General features: G+C 41.6%; 1 long non-coding RNA gene across 2 annotated transcripts in view; it reads left to right on the top strand.

Annotated features, from left to right (window-relative positions):
* Positions 1-13594, top strand: part of LOC135231442 (uncharacterized) — a 69068-nt gene that overhangs the window by 39863 nt on the left and 15611 nt on the right. For both annotated transcript variants that reach the window (XR_010322082.1, XR_010322083.1), the window contains exon 2: positions 7771-7873. This is a non-coding gene — a long non-coding RNA (uncharacterized LOC135231442). The remainder of the gene's footprint in view (positions 1-7770; positions 7874-13594) is intronic.

Genomic DNA, 13594 nt, shown 5'->3' with positions numbered 1-13594 from the left:
TCCTCTGAAGACTAGTAAGGAATCAATTCCTTAGACAATTACCTGGTGACCGTTAAGTCGCTGATGTAGCAGTGCTATGAAAAGGAGAGGGCAAAATCATGAAAGCAAAAAAACTTATGCTTCCAAGACAGAAGTTACAAGTTATAACTAAGGGATGAAGTTAGAGGAAAAATGAAAGTAGACTGTGAGCAATGGAAAAAAAAAAATGTTTTAGAAAAAAACTTAGTTTGAAGTTTTTGTTTTTCTAATGTGACCCAAATCTCAATATTAATCCTTTTCCCCCAATGTATATACATCCCCTCCTCATCTATTGACATGATTAGATTCCAAAGACCAGGTCATTACCCGAAAATTGGCATAATGCAAAAATGGAGGATAACTGCATCAGATCAAAAAATAGAGGATGACTACATCATTACATAACTGCCAAATTACAACATTGCAAAACTGTCAAGTTACATCATTATATAACTGTCAAATTACATCGTTACGTGATCGCCAAATTACATCACTATATTATTGCTAAACCACTGAAAATCATGGCACAGCCAAGTTGACACATAACCTTAACTGTTACAGCCAGTGTTACTCTCACCTCGTACCTCAGCGTTCAGTACTGCCAGACTTCAGTCATTAACATGCAAAATAGTCAGATAGTAGATATTTTAGTATTGTTATAAATGTAAAATGTCAGATAATGAGATAGTCCATAAGTGAGGGGCAGATGTATATGTATTCATTGTTATTGTATGCCATCAAGTAGGTTCTGACTCATAGTGACCCAATGTGACAGAGTAGAACTGAGCCATAGGGTTTTCTAGGCTGCAATCTTTATGAGGCCTTTTCTCCCAAAGAGCAGTTGGTAGGTTGGAATTACCAACCTTTTGATTAGCAGCTGCTTCCTTAACCATTGCCCGACCATTTGGTTTCACCCTCCCAACATGTTCCTGCAAATGAAGGTTCTGAGCAAGGAAGTTACCGTAAAAAAAAATCTCTTCAAATAGTATCAGTGGAATTGAATTGAATTGCAGAATCAGTCTTGCACCTCCAATGCCTTTTAAGTGACCGCATGCAGAGAGGCCATGCAGCCCAGGGACTGTAGCACTAACTGCCTTGTTCTAAACCTCACCTCCACTCTTGATTTTTCTGAGCCTTCCTTTCCTCGCCTGTAGGACAAGGATGATGATGAAAATAGGATTGTTGTGAGGATTACATGAGTAAAATCAGTGAATATGCAAAGGCCTTAGAACAAGAGTTTTTGGCACAGAGTACACATGGGTAAGTGTTAGCTATTATTATAATGCCTGAAACAGTTGCCAGTTTTGCACCTCTCTTCCAACATATACATATGTACAGTCCGTAAGGTGCCTATTGGCATAAAAAAGAAAAATCCATTGCCGTTGAGTTGATTGCAACTCACAGTGACCCTATAGAACAGAGTAGAACTGCCCCATAGGATTTCCAAGGAGCCCCTGGTGGATTCGAACTGCAGACCTGGTTAGCAACTGAACTCTTAACCACTACACCACCAGGGTTTTGGTATAGGTACCTGAAATCTGTAGCTGTTGGACTCACATTTCCATTGCAATTTCATATCAAGAGGGTTTCCTTGTTTCTTACCTGTCAACTTCTCATCTTGAGAATCTGGTTTATCATTCTTTTATAAAGTTGAGAAACTTGAGGCTGCAACAATACATGGTAAGTGGATTTAGTGAAATTGTAGCTGTACCTGGGACTAAGGGTGCTATGATTTGAATTGTGTATCCCTAAAAAGATATGTTGAAGTCCTAGCTCCTGGTGCCTATGAATGTGATCTTATTTGGAAATAGGGTCCCTGCAGTTGTATTTATTGAACATGAGTTCACACTGGAATAGGGTGGGACCTAATCCAATTTAATAGGTGTCATTATAAAAGGGAAGAAGGGACACAGACACAGCCACAGAGGAAACAGAGTCAGAGATTAGAATTACACTGCCACAGCCAAGGAACACCGAGGAGTAGCAGAAGCTGGCCGAGGCAAGAAAGAGTGTTCCCCTTGAGACTTCAGAGAGAACATAGCCATGCCAACACCCCATATTTGGACTTTTAGCCTCCAGAACTGAGACAGTAAATTTCTACTGTTGTAAGCCACCCAGTTTGTGGTACTTTGTTACAGAAGCCCCAGGAAGTGACTACAAATGATAGCCCACATATTTCACTAGCACTTGTTCTCCACTTACATGGCACCAGATCTGAGACCCAGCAGAATCCCTTCTAAAGGTGTCTAGACTTCCCAGGGAATTTAACCCAGTTCTCTCATATTCTTCTCCCTGACCCACTTCTGCAACCACTTGGGGGTCACACCACTTCCACTCCTGTTGAGTTTCTTTATAGAAAGGCTAATTAAATGTCCAGGCCTGAGATGTTTTATCCTGAGGCTTCTGAAACTGTAAACCCTGGAGGGGTTAACATGGTACATGCCTAAGCAACGACAGGGTGCCTGTCCCCTTCAGTCACTCGGCCACCCGGGGCCCTCACTGTAATGTTCATGTCCAAGGCCTCAGAGCATCCTTCCTGGTGAAAACAGGCCTTTTAGCTGCCACCAGTATTCTTTCTCTCCATTGACCTTGTCATGAATTTAACACAACAGGAAGTCCCTTCCTCTCCCTGTGACTCCTCCAGGCTCTTGGCAAACTCTTCTCCTCCAGTCCAAATCTCTCATTCAAGTTACCTCTTTGTGGCCCTGTCTCCCATGCAGTAGATAAATTGAGACTGAATTCTGACTCAGCTGCTGAGTCAGTCATCATTAAGTACATATTTTTCGTGTCTCAACCTGCTATGTGCAAGAAGACACAACACTGCCCTGTGGGGTTTACATCTTAATAAACCCAGGCTAAAGCTCTTTTTTTTTTTTAAGCTTTAGGATATAAAAGTAGCCAACACTCTGAACCTGTAGTAAGCTGATTTTGTCAATGGTTTATTACGAAAAATTTCAGATATACGGAAAGGTAGAAAAGCTTCTACACTGAACACCTATAACACCTACAATGAATGCCTAGATTCTACAACTTACATTTTATTATACCTATTTTTTTATCACCTATCTATTCATCTATCCACCCCTCCATCCAGCCAATCATCAAGTTGTCTTATTTTCCTGATGCATTTCAAAGTAAATTGCAGATATCAGTTCACTTCACCCCTAAAATACTTTATCATGCATATTATTCACTAGAATTCAATACTTGTTTATAGACAAATGTTTCATTTTTTCTTTTTGAAGCATAATTTACCTCTAGAAAAATGCACAAATGTTTAACGATTGATTGATGACTTTTGAAAGGCATACACCAGTACATCTCGACCCCTTATCAAGAAGCAGAGCTTACCAACCAATACACCAGGAAGTTCTCTCATATGCCTCCCCCGTCAATTCCTGCTGAGGAAACCCCTCAGGGGCAACCATTGTTTTGATCTTTTTCACATAGGTTAATTTTACCTGTTCTTGGATTTCGTATAAATAAAATCATCCATTATGTATTCTTTTGTGCCCAGCTTCTTTCAATCATTATAATTTGTATGAGATTCACTCATGTTGTTACAATTATCAGTGGCTTATTCCTTTTTATTGCTGAGTTATATTCCATTGTATGTACCTACCATAGTTTGCTTAACCGTTTTGCTATTGATGGGCATGTGAAGATTTTTCCGTTTTTTGGCAATTATGAATAAAGTGGCTCTGAACAACCTCATATTGGCTGATTTTATAGAACATATTATTTTCTTCCTTATCATAGCTATTGTCTACACATTGATGACTTCTGAAGTTCTATCTCCAGCCTGGTCCTGCTCCTGGCTTCCAGACTCTTCAATTCAATCGCCAACTCAACATATCGTTATTGTTGTTAGTTGCCATTGAGTCAGCAGAATGAGATGTTGCCCAGGTCCTGCTCCTTTTTCATGATCATTGGGATGTCTGAGGCCATTACTGTGGCTATTTTGTCAATTTACCTCATTGAAGGTTTCCCTCATTTTCACTGACCTCAACATATCCGTTTGGATTTCCAGTGGGCATCTCAAATCTAATGTCAAAAATCAAACTCCTAATCAAAAACCACCCCAAATTGCAATTTTACCCATCCTTTTGTTGTTGTTGTTAGTTGCCATCAAGTAGATTCTAATTCATGGCGAGTTCATGTGTGCAGAATAGAGCAGCTCCACAGAGTTTTCAGGGCAGTGACCTTTCGGAAGTAGATCTGAGGCACCTCTGGGTGGGTTTGAACCGCCAACCTTTTGGCTAGTAGTTGAGTGATTAACCGTTTGTGCCACCCAGCCTCCTCTGTGCCACCAGGGCACCTTACTCATCTTAGTAAATGGTAAATATATCCTTTAAGTTGCTCAGGCCATGAAACAGAGACAGTCTCAACTCCTCTTTTTGTCATTCAATTGGTCATCAAACCCTATTTGCTCTGCTTCTAAAATATGTCTTTAAAAACAAACAAACAAACAAACAAGCAAACTTGTTGCCATGAAGTCAATTCCAGCTCATAGTGATCCTTCAAGACAGAAGCCTCATAGGGCTTCCAAGGCTGTAATGTTTATGGAAGCAGACTGCCACATCTTTCTCCCACGGAGCAGCTGGTGGATTCAAACTACTACTAACCTTTCAGTTAGCAGCCACATGCTTAACCCTATTGCCACCAGGGCTCCTAAAATATATCTAGGACTCTCCAATTCTTAACACCTCTATGTTACCATCTGGTCTGATGAATCATTGTCCCACTCTTGGATTTTTGAAAAACTTAATAATTGGTCTCCTGGTTCAAGCCTACTCTTCCCACGCAGTCTAATATCAGTGCTCGAGCTAAAGTGATGCTTTAAGATAAAAGTTAGGTCATGTCATACATGCTGCTTTAAAAAGCTCAAAGCGTTGTCTATTTCACTCAGTGTGAAAGTCAGAGTTCCTACAGTGGCCCTCAAGGTTCTACACAGTCTGACTCCCTCCCCATCACATAACTGATCACATTTTCTGTTAGTCTCCCTGTTGCTCTGTCTGTTCTAGCTACATTGGTCTCCTTGTCGTTCCTCAAGTTGTTTGCAATTGCTGTCACCCTTTATCTGAAATACATTTCCTCATATGGGACATACACATGGCTTTCTCAGTTTTATGCTGAATTGTCACCTTCATAGAAATTCCTCCCTTGACCACCCCACTTAAAAGTCTATGGATTTTCCAAGAGTGGCTTCTTGCTAAAGATTGTGCTTAGTTCCTGAAAAAGAAGCCTAACCACACAGCCATTGTCAAGAGTCTTTGGCCAACATTCTAAGCCCACAAGGACCTTAGAGAAATCATGGTTCATGACTTCATGTTCTCCAGGTTTAGCTGGTCCTGGAAGCTGCATGCAGAACACAGCAGGTGTTCTTAAAACTTTAGCTTGCTTCACAATCACGGGAGGACTTGTTAAAACACAGGCTACTGGACCCCAGTCCCGAAGTTCCGATTCAGTAAGTCCTGTGGTGAAGCCTGAGAATTTCCATTTCTAACAAGACAGCTACCTGGCCAACTGACTGGAAGAGATCCATATTTATGCCTATTCCCTAGAAGGGTGATCCAACCAAATGCAGAAATTATCGAACAACTTCATTAATATCATACACAAGGAAAATTTTGCTGAAGATCATTCAAAAGCCACTGCCTCTGCAATATATGGACAGGGAATTGCCAAAAATTCAGGCTGAATTCAGAAGAGGACGCGGAACCAGGGATATCATTGCTGATGTCAGATAGATCCTGGCTGAAAGCAGAGATTACCAGAAGGATGTATACCTGTGTTTTATTGACTACGTAAGGCATTCGACTGTGTGGATCATAACAAATTATGGATGACACTATGAAGAATGGGAAATCCAGAATACTTAATTGTGCTCATGAGGAACCTGTACATAGATTAAAAGGCAGTTGTGCAGACAGAACAAGGGTTTAAAGTCAGGAAAGTGTGCAGCAGTGTTGTATTCTTTCACCATACCTATTCGATCTGTATGCTGAGCAAATAATCTGAGAAGCTGGACCATATGAGGAATGGGACATCAGGATTAGAGGAAGACTTATTAACAACCTGCGTTATGCAGATGACACAGCCTTGCTTGCTGAAAGCGAAGAGGACTTGAAGCACTTACTGATGAAGATCAAAGACCACAGCCTTCAGTATGCATTACACCTCACCATAAAGAAAACAAAAATCCTCACAATTGGACCAATAAGCCACATCATGATAAATGGAGAAGAGATTGAAGTTGTCAAGGATTTCATTTTGCTTGGATCCACAATCAACAGCCATGGAAGCAGCAGTCAAGAAATCAAAAGAGGCATTGCCTTGGGCAAATCTGCTGCAAAGAACTTCTTTAAAGCATGGAAAAGCAAAGATATCACCTTGAAGACTAAGGTGCGTTTGACCCAAGCCATGGTATTTTCAATTGCATCATATGCATGTGAAAGCTGGACAATGAATAAGGAAGACCAAAGAAGAATTGACGCCTTTGAATTGTGGTGCTGGTGAAGAGTACTGAATATACCTTGGACTGCCAAAAGAACGAACAAATTTGTTGGAAGACAACCAGAATGCTCCTTAGAAGCAAGGATGACAAAACTGCATCTAACATACTTTGGACATGTTATCAGGAGGGATCAGTCCCTGGAGAAAGGCATCATGCTTGGTAAAGTACAGGGTCAGTGGAAAGAGGAAGACCCTCAACTAGATGGGTTGACACAGTGGCTGCAACAACTGGCTCAAGTTTAACAATGATTATAAGGATGGCATAGGGACTAGGCAGTGTTTCATTCTGTGGTACATAGGGTCGCTATCAGCCGGAACTGACTTGAAGGCTTCTAACAACAAGTCCCCAGGTGAATGCCGACACTGCTGGTTCAGAGACCACACTTTAGAGTGGAGCACTGACGGCTGTCTCTTGCTTTCTCTTTCCTCTTGCTAGAACAAACCCCTCCTCCATCCTCCTCGCTAGATTCAGAGTGAGGTTCCAGCTCTTTTAGCTTCACATCTGGGGCCCCAGCTGGTGGCCCAGTAAGAAGTAGATTAGTGAGCGATGGATAGGAGTAAGCTCAAGTCTCGCTTTTCCCTGGCTGCATTTTGCTTCCGCAGAAATAAGGACTGACATTTTCTATCCTTTACAAGTGGTGAGGGAGGAGCCCTGGTGGCAGAGTAGTTAAGTGCTTGGCTGCTAACTGAAAGGTCAGCAGTTCAAACCCACCAGCCGATTCGGGAGAGAGATGTGGCAGTCTGCTTCTGTAAAGATTTACAACCTTGTGAACACTCTGGGGGAGTTCCAGCCTGTCCTATAGGGTCTATAAGTTGGAATCAACTCCATGGCAATGGGTTTGATTTTGTTTTGGTTACAAGTGGTGACGACTCCCCAGAGTCATTTATACCAAGGAATTGATTTAGTTAATTCTTTAATTCTTCAGGTGAGGAAAGGAAGAAAACGGCCTGGGAGTAGGTTAAGCCAGTGGCTCTGAAATTTCAATATACACACAGGATGTTTTTTTAAAATGGAGATTCAGATTCCCCACTACCAATATCACCATTGCCATCACCTCACAGGGGTCCTTCCTTTTTAATAAGCACCCAGATGATTTGGCTGTAAGTAATCAAGGGAGCCACTTTGAGAAAAACTTAAATAATGTGCCTAAGTCCACTGTGACAATGTGCCTAAGTATATGTGGAATAGGGCTGTTCAAACATATTTTTGAGCGTCTCCTATGTACAATGTTCTAGGCTCTGAAGAGGCAGTGGTTCAGGACGTAGACCGAGCCTCCCAAGATCTTCCAACTAGAACGTGCTGTCTCTTTGTAAACGATTCTGAGGGAGAATGGTTGAGGTGAGTGATGCTTTGTTGTGCTTCAATTTCAGCCACTTTCATTTAAGAAAATCACAATTATGGGCATCGATTATTAGCATCAATTTAAAAAAATGTAATAGCAAATAGCACTGTCTGAGGCAATCCAATTACACACAGTATAAATCCACATAATACAACACAATTGAATTTCGTGCAACTCAATACCATCCATTACAGTACAAAATAGCAAGAAACAATGCAATACAACTTAATTCAATACAGCTTTGCCCTGCAGCTTGGACTGTTTCAGTGTAGTGGGAGTAGGGGTAGAGACATCTCAGGTCTTAGGCTGTGGCGCACTCTAGTGGCTGAAGCTGAAATACTTTTTTGGTGAAAGCTCTGTGGAGGCTGCAGGTGTTCAACATTGAAGCAGAGCCATCGTAACAGTGTGTTAGAATGGAAAGGTGCTGAGGTCCAGCTGACTGCTCCATTACACAGCAGAGGTCATGCTTAAGAGCCTTACACCAGCTTCCACCTGAGCTAGCTAAAGTCACTAATTGTGCCATACATCTACTGATTGTTTTCAGCATTTTTTTCTGATTTGTGTTCAATACAGGAGCAACAGTAATCAGCCTGATTCTCCAGCCTGCAGATAAGAGACTAGAGACTAGAAGCAAATACAGGCGTGTTAGAAACCCTATGAGGGTTCATGAAGTAATAGAAAAACCCAGATTCTCTAATACCGTCATCTCCTCTCCATGGTTTGAGGGCAGTTACTTCTGTGCTTCATGTGGGTACTCTTGAAATGGTTTGTCACCCTTTTTTCCTAGTGTGAGCTCCTTCCATTCCTCTTCTCTCTCTCCCTTCCTTCCAGCATTCATGGAGCATCCCCTCTGGGCCAGACACTAGTAACAGACTCAGATTCAAAGGTGGCAAAGTAATTTATTGAGATATTAATTTATGTTTTCCTCATAGTTTTTCCCCTTGCATTCCAAAGATGTAGTCCATGCCTTGTACCTCTTGATGCCAGGGGGGATGAAAAACACCAGTTGCTAGAATCAACCTTTCGTTCAGATTTTTGTTTTTTTCGAGCCCAGGGAACTGAAGAGATTATGCTGGGGGTGGTGAGAATAGGGGAAAGCGGCAGCAGACCTTTGGGGAATCTTAAGCAAGGAGAGGGGATATTTCCCCAGACTGAATGAGGCAATACCAGTGGATCCGGAGTGCAGCTGCACCTCAGTCCTTGGCAGCCTCTGGAGGGATCGTAAAGAGAAGGTGTGCGATGCACTTTGCGACTGTACACATGGAGCTTCGAGGCTTGGCAAAGAAACTCAAGACTTAGGGGACCGTATACATTTATCATTCAAACAGGGATATTGTTGAAAGTGAAAGAGGATGCTTTTAGTAATTATGCCAGAACAATAGGTGTAAACTGGGGCTATCCTGAACAAACTGTACATATAGTCACTCTAGCCAGGGCTTTCATGGCACAGAAAGAATGTAGTTCCTGCCTTCAAGGAACGATGAGGGTTTATTTGCACAATAAGGATTTTAGCTTCAACCACAATGGCAGAGGATTGGGGGCTCTAACCCATTTTCTAGGCACAAATAAGACTCTCAGATTCTAGGCTGGTGGAAGCAATCCAGAAATAACAAAGATCGAATTGCCTAGTTGGTGGGAGCTTGAAGTCATATTTAAAAGAAAGCAACTAATCTGACGTTCCTGAGTTTCTATAACAAGATGCACACATGGAACCTAAAGATGAACAAGGCACAACTCCAAGCTTTTAAGAGCTAGTGTTCTAGGAAAAAGATAGACAGAAACAGATAAACCACAATACTGAGAGGTAAGAGTCATTAAAGGTATCTGAACATAGTGCAGTAGGACTACAGAAGATACGGCAACCTACATAAAAAGAGTTAAAGTCACTGGGTGGTGCAGTTTGTGCTTGACTGACTCAAATGTTAGTGGTTCAAACCTACCCAGTGGTGCTGCAGAAGAAAGGCTTGGCGATCTGCTTACATAAAGATTAGAAAACCACCCACTGCAGATTACAGCCAAGAAAAGCCTACACAGCAGTTTTACCCTGTAACACGTGGGATCATTATGAGTCAGAATCAACTCAACAGCAACAGGTTTTTTGTTGGTTTGTTTTCTGATTTATGGGAGAGTTAGAGAACATAGTAATATTTGACCTGAGTCTTGAAGGCTTAAGAGGTGATTTCCAGACAAAGGTAGGAAAGCACAAGTGTCATAGACATGGAGATGTGCCTCTCAGGTTCCTCTCTGATAAATGAATTATTGTCCCAGCCTTTGCTGTCAGCCCTTTCAGGGGCTATGTTAGCTGCAGAGTTGCTTTGGCTGGGTTCTGCCCATATCCATGAGTGATCAATGGGGCTCTTTATTCCGTGGAGCTGCCCAGAGGGGTGGCTGATGCTATTGGGCCTACATCTCAGCTCACCCCCCTCTGCCCTCCAGTGCTTCCTTCCCCTCCTTTCCACAAGTGCTCCATCCCAGGGCAATCCCTAATAAACACGATCAACACTAAACTGTGCCCCAGAGTCTGCTTTCCAGGGAGCCCAGACTATGGCAGTTGGTGCCAAGAGTGGTCTAAAAAAAGCAGGCAATAAGATGGGATTTTGAATTTTGAGTTAGACAAATATTTCATAGTCAGGACACGAAAAATATAAATCATAAAAGAAAAAAAGATTCACTGGATTTGACAAACGTTAAAAACGTTTGCTCTCTGAAGGACACTTAAGAAAACAAGAAAGCAACTACAGACCGGGAGGAAGTATTTATAAAACAAATATATTATTAAGAGCTTTTATCTAGAGAATATAAATAAATCTTATAATCCAATAATTGGAAGATAACCTGTTTTTAAAAATGGGTATTTGAACAAACACTTCACAAAAGAAGACATACAATGGCAAATAAGCACATGGAAAGGTGCTCAAAATTATCAGTCTTAGGTAAACCTAAATTATAATCATGAGACACCACTACACACACTCTGTTGTGTAGTTGCCGTCGAGTCAGCGCCAACCCAGGGCGGCCTTGTGGATAAGTTGCCTGGTCCTGTGCCATCTTCATGAATATGCTCACTAGAATGGCAAAATTTAAACAGATTTATAATACCAAGTTTTGGAGAGGATGTGAAACAACTGGAATTCTCAGGCACTGCTGTTAAGAATGCAAAATGGTACAGCCCATATGGAGAATTTTCTGAGAAAGTTAATTATATACTTGTCATATGACCAGAAAAGCTCACTGTTAGGTGTCTACCCAAGATAAATGAAAATGTATATTCATACAAGCACTCATATGTGAATGCTCATAGCAGCTTTATTCATAATAGCCGCAAAGTGGAAACAACTCAAATGTCCAACAGCTAATGAATGGCTAAACAAATTGTGGTATATCCACATAGTGGGGTACGGATATTGATGATGGATACGTAACATAATTGATGTAATTGATGTCATTCACTGAACTGTACAAGTAAAATATGTTGAATTGGCAAATATTGTGTTATCTATATTTTTGCAACAATAAAAATAAAAAAAAATTTTAAAAAGACTACCAATTCTTAGGACATGAATGGCTCTCCAGACATTATTCTAAGTGAAAGAAGCCAGACACAAAAGACTAGATAGTGTATGATTCCAATTATAAGAAATTCCAGAAAAGGCAAAACTGTTGTGACAGAAAGCAGATTAGTGGTTGTGAGAGGCCAGTGGTAGGGAGAAGGGACTAATCGAAAGGGACACGAGGACATTTTGGGGATGATGGATATGTTCTATGTGTTGGTTGTGGAAATGGTTATACAACAAACTGGTTTTGTCAAAATTCATCAAATTGTACCCCTTAATTTGGTGAATTTATTATATGTACTTACACCTCAGTCAAAGTCAAGGAAGTAAGCTTGCTGGAGCGGATATAATGTATAAGACCAAAAACCCAGATGATTATGTTCCATGAGGAGTCTCGGATGATACATCATTTACCAAGGCCATTGAGAATGTGCTGGTGAGAGCGGATCAGGGATCACTACGTTCATCTACTGTTTTGGGTGATGTATGAAGCCAGGTGGCAGCACCTAACCATCAGGAGCCAGTGGATGTGATTGATATAATGAGTGACAAGGTCAAGTGGCAGGGGATCTTCACTTGCAGAGAATTATAGTGATGGTTAATAGAACACTGTATTCTCCAGGAGAGAATAGCTGGGCTGCCAACAATGGTACTACTGTACTTGTACCATCAGAGGAAATCGAGGCTGGATGGTCAGGAGGCTGAGTGAAGTTGTACCCCTAAAAAGTCCTGACCCTTTGCCCAGTTTCCAGACCTGAGTCTGTTTTGGGTACTGGAACTCATTGATTGACCCTCCTGGGGGTCATCCTCTGTTTCTAAATAATATAATTGGTTTAGACATACATGACAATTGCCACAAATACTATATAACACATTTGGTGGGTGGCGTTAAGAGCTATCATAATGGGGAAGGTCAAGTGGAAGCTTTGAAACTGTTCCTCTCTTCATCTACCCTGACCAAAAGAGTAAACAAAAAACAATACAGCACCCTTGAAGGGATGATGGAAATCAGTGCCACTCTAAGGATCTGAACAATATAGAGGTGGTGATCCTTGTCATATTCCATTTAATAGTATGGCTCCCGAAGAAAACAGATGATACCGCTGAAAGGTAGTTTTCACAAACCCAACCAACTGGTAAGAACCCCAGTGGCAACCACTGTGCCAAACGTGGTCTTTTTGATAGAGCAGATTAACCTGGCTTTAGATAGACGGTACTGGGTTACTGATTTGATGAATGTGTTCTTTTCTATTTATGAGACAAAGAACTAAATTCAGCCTTTGTCTTTGGTTCCTGAAACATAGCTTTTGGAATTTCCCGAGTAATCAAGATGTCTTTGTTTTCTAAAACAACTAGGAAACACTTAAAAACATGTGCAAATGAGCGGGGGCCACAAAGACCACACCTAGTCAGCTAACCTCAGGAAGAGATGGGGGGGGGAAGCATGATTTCAATCCTGTATATTCAGTTATTCAATCAATTATGACTATACAATGAGACCTCAATCATGACTGGGCAATGAGGTCAACAAAAATCCCTGGATGCGGAAGTAGTTGGGGCTTCCTGAATTGGCTAGAGCATCTGTTCTCAGGAACCCTCTCACCAGGACTCCTCCCAGACCTCGCCTTGATGTGTCTTTTCATTTACATCCTTTTGGGTTATAATAAATGGATAATTGTTGGTATAGATACTCTCCATGAGTTCTGTGAGTCATTCTGAGGAATAACAAACTCACAGGAGCAGTGAGCCAGCAGAGACTGGTGTGTGCCTTCTAACTTGTGAGCTCTGACTTAGCTTGCAGTGGCTAAGTCAGAGAAGGGCTATGTGGGTAGTTGATCTGAAGGACTGAGTCTTTCTAACTTGTCAACTCTGACCCAGCTCTGGGTGGCTGAAGGTCAGAGAAATACTGCATGAACAGCTAGTCTAATAGATGGTGCCTATATAACTTGTGACCCAGCTCTGGGTGGCTGGGATTGGAAAGAGAGAGAGAATGCTGCTTGGGTGGCTGGTGAAGAGGATGGAAGTGGGGAAAGGTGAGGACTAGATCCATTTCCAAGTGGGAATTGGATTCATGCTGATCCTTACTACATAGTTAATAATAAAGGTGGGGTTTGCCCACTCTGCCCCTTCTTTTGTGCACTATTTCTGTCAAAATAGAGGATC

Source organism: Loxodonta africana, chromosome 5, assembly GCF_030014295.1.
Source record: "Loxodonta africana isolate mLoxAfr1 chromosome 5, mLoxAfr1.hap2, whole genome shotgun sequence".
In the NCBI taxonomy this organism is placed as follows: domain Eukaryota; kingdom Metazoa; phylum Chordata; class Mammalia; order Proboscidea; family Elephantidae; genus Loxodonta; species Loxodonta africana.
The sequence above is the reverse complement of the archived record's forward strand: the minus strand, read 5'-3'. Positions and strand labels throughout refer to the sequence as shown.